Raw genomic sequence first — 3,626 nt, 5'->3', positions numbered from 1 at the left:
GCTGCCCTCTGTGCAGGCCTGGGTTTCCCCCAACTGTCCTTTCCTGAAGGCCTGGGTTTCCCTAACTGTCCTCCCTGCTGGCCTGATCGCCCACAACTTTCCTCCCCTGCTGGCCATCTTGTGGCGGCCATCTTGTGTCCACATAGGTTGGCCATCTTTGACCACATGGGGGCGGCCATCTTGTGTGTTGGAGTGATGGTTAATTTGCATATTATCTCTTTATTTATAGGATTTCCTACAGTATCTTCTAAGTTTACATATTTTGTTTGACTGGTTGAAGATCCGATTGAATATGCAGAAAGCCACACTGTTATGTCCATTGCTGTTTATTGCTCAATTGCCTAATATTCTAATCCCACGACGGTGAAGAATTATTTGTTTGGTACAAGTATAAGCAATGATATAGTTGTGTGAAAAACTTTGGGAGAAGATTAAGTTGAAAAGGAGGCTAGCATATTGCTTTTATGTCCTTTGAAATATAGTGGAAAAGAGCAGGAAATGCCAGAAGACTGGAAGCTTTGAGGCAAAGAGCAGTAGGTGGGACTGGCCACATATTTGGGGCCACAGGCTTCCTCATTCACATATCGGGTACTCCACTGTCCCTTCGAGACACATGGCTTGAAATGACTCCTTTGATGTCGCTGCCTTGCGTCCCGATTTGCACATAAAGTCGATGATATCCCCTGTTTTTGCATAATAGGTTTTGTCATTTTTCCGTTTTATCTGTATGTTCTTTGCATTCATGATTTTTTCTGATATTACACATGGAACTGAAAATAGAAGAAATAAATAAAAACAATTAGTAACCTTTCCTTTTATGAACAAATTAACCTTCAACCCAATGACTAGCTTAGAGGATGAAATAAGGAAAGAGCAAATGTACATCAATGTGGGCCAAGTGTATTGCTTTTGCAATGTGACTGTATGCAACATGCATATCCTCCTATGTAATCAAAGCCTAATATGCTAAGTGTCAGGTCGTCTGTTTGTCGGTTCAGACATTCAAAGTGTAATATGCTAATCATATGCGAAGGCTGCTCAACCACTCGCTATGGTGCACACTGACTACCAGGGGGGAAGACACTCTTACCCCCTGGTGGTCACTGTAGGTTAGCTTGCTGCTGTGGTCTGGCCGATTAGGACTGAGCGAGACAGGCGGGACACATCCTGGAGCCCTCCCTTGGTCCCTTCCTGGCTGGCCAACCTCCTGCATCCCTCCCCAGCCCAGATCGTGCACCAGTGGGGTCCCTCGGCCTGGCCTGCAGCCTCTTGCAATCTGGGACACCTCAGGGAATGTCAGAGAACCAGTTTTGGCCCGATCCCACATGCAAGGCTGAAGGACCCCAATGGTGCATGAATTTGTGCACCGGGCCTCTAGTATATAATAAAAGGGTATTATGCAAATTGACCCTAATGGTGGAAGGACTGGGAATGAACCTGTCGCAAGAGCTGCCCCTAGTGGTCAGTGCGATCCCACAGGGGGACCTCTGCTCAGCCACAAGCCGGGCTGATGGCTGCGAGTGCAGCGGTGGTGGTGGGAGTCTCTTCTGCCTCCTTGGCAGCACTGTGGATGTCTGACTGTGGCTTAGGACCAATACCTGTGTGCAGTGGGCCTAAGCCATCAGTCACTCATCTCCAGAAAACTCCCAGGCTGCCGGAGGGACATCTGACTGCCAGCTTAGGTCTGATCCCCTGAGAGCAGGCCTAAGTCGGCAGGTGGACATGCCCCCAAGAGGGTGCAGGCTGGGCTGAAGGACCCCTACACCCAAGTGCATAAATTTTCCTGCACTGGGCCTCTGGTATTGTAATAAAGTTTCAGACCTTTTCTTTTTTCCTATGGGCAAACTGTTCTTACATTGTAGAACTTTATACATGCTAAAAATTTTAATTTGCTTTAAAAAAATTTTTATTTATGGAGTGATATTGGTGGATAATATTATATAGACTTTAAATGTTTAATTCTATGAAACATTACCTGTATACTGCATTGTGTGCCCATCACCCAAAATCAAATCATCTTTCATTGCCATGTATCTGACCCTCTTTAATCCTCTACTGCTGTCCCACCCACTGGGCACTACTGGTAACCACTCTAGTGTTGTCTTTGTCTGTGAGATTTTGTTTCTTTTTATTGTTTATTCATTGTTTGTTTCACTTTTATATCCCATATATAAGTGAAATCAATGGTTCACATATTTTCTGTCTGACTTATTTCACTTAGCATGATATTCTCAAGGTCCATCCATGTTGTTGCAAAGGGCAGTATTTCAACTCTTCTTATGTCACAATTTGAAGATATCATGGACTCCTATTTCTCTTCTCTTGATGCAAGTATTTTATATTCTAGTTCAGCCATCACTGTCATTGATAAGGCTTTAGACATAGCTAAAAGTTCTGTTCCAACACATCCCATTAACTATTACATGATGAAACATGATAGAATAACACATATGACTCCTCATATCCAAAAGTTTTGAAATGTTTCCCAGTACATTCAGAAGTATATACTATGTGAGTTCCACACACGTGCCAAAACACATTTTCTGATCTTCCCTTTCTGACTTTAGTGCTCCAAGCAAAATTTACCTCCTTACTTTAATAGGCCATATGTCTGTGTAATTTTTTACATGATGTTGGAGGTTGTCTTTGATGATCTTAAATGCTCTCTGCGTATTTCAATTCCAAGACTCAAATACAGTCTTAGCTCCTTCACCGAACTGATTTGATGTCCCCAGATAATGAAGACTGCTTCCTATTCTAGGTTGTGGGAGCAGGTCTTGTTTGTGCCGGGAGACATGTGCTAGACTTGTCCATCTACTCAATCCTTTCAACTTCAGATTTAGAATTTATCTTTGAAATGCAACACTTTCCCTCCCATAAAATCTAGGTTGGCACTATTTCTAGACTATTCTGACTTGGGTATATTAACTTTGATTTCCGGTCCTGGACTTACTGGGTTTGCTGTAATCTCCCGCAGAAGGGGACACATACACAGGAGAGGATGAGTCATGTAGGGTCCACAGTGGGATCAGCTAATGTATCAGAATCAGCCTCTCTGAATGTTCCTGTTTAAAGGACCTTTATCATTGTTCACATAGGGATTCTCCAAGCTCACAGCCCTACACACGAGTCTCCGAATGTGAGACATTGAGCAGGAGAGCTGTTGGTGAGCACAGTTCTAGACTCTGACTGCATGACTAGTAGACCGCACACCGGCTCATAAGCATCACCCTCATGGTCTCAGGATCCAGAAGAATCTTGAGAACTTACCTATGCATCTTGGGGGTTTGGACCACTTTGCAGAACTACAGGTTACATATTGAGGACCCCGGAGTTCATAGTAGTCCTGGCATTGGTATTCCACTCTTGACCAAGGAGGGTACCCTTCCGATGGGATGGAGGTGATGGCTCCATAGTTAATTGGTGGAGGAGGCCCACACTTGTCTGCAGATTCTGAAAAAGAGCATTTTAACTGTTGAAGAACAAATTGTAGTTTTGTTGGAAACTATTCATGTAAAGCTGCCCAGGAAGTATTGTCCCTCTTTTGCGTTTTAAACCTTGTAACCACCGTGTGGTTAATGCCTTAGATCACCCATTGTGAAGTGAGGACTCCATACATGTAGACT

At 43.8% G+C, this 3,626-nt stretch overlaps 1 protein-coding gene and 1 long non-coding RNA gene across 2 annotated transcripts in view; both read right to left on the bottom strand.

Moving 5' to 3' along the window:
• LOC102753897 (complement factor H-related protein 4) overlaps positions 1–3,626 on the bottom strand; it is a 16,695-nt gene that overhangs the window by 7,809 nt on the left and 5,260 nt on the right. The window lies entirely within an intron of this gene.
• Positions 693–3,483, bottom strand: LOC107184230. The gene is made up of 2 exons (XR_001515054.1): positions 3,271–3,483; positions 693–770 (listed from the first exon to the last, which is right to left on the bottom strand). It is a non-coding gene; the product is annotated as an uncharacterized LOC107184230 (long non-coding RNA).

Source organism: Myotis davidii, unplaced genomic scaffold, assembly GCF_000327345.1.
Source record: "Myotis davidii unplaced genomic scaffold, ASM32734v1 scaffold685, whole genome shotgun sequence".
In the NCBI taxonomy this organism is placed as follows: Eukaryota; Metazoa; Chordata; class Mammalia; order Chiroptera; family Vespertilionidae; genus Myotis; species Myotis davidii.
Note: the sequence above shows the minus strand (reverse complement) of the source record. Positions and strands in the feature narration are given on the sequence as shown.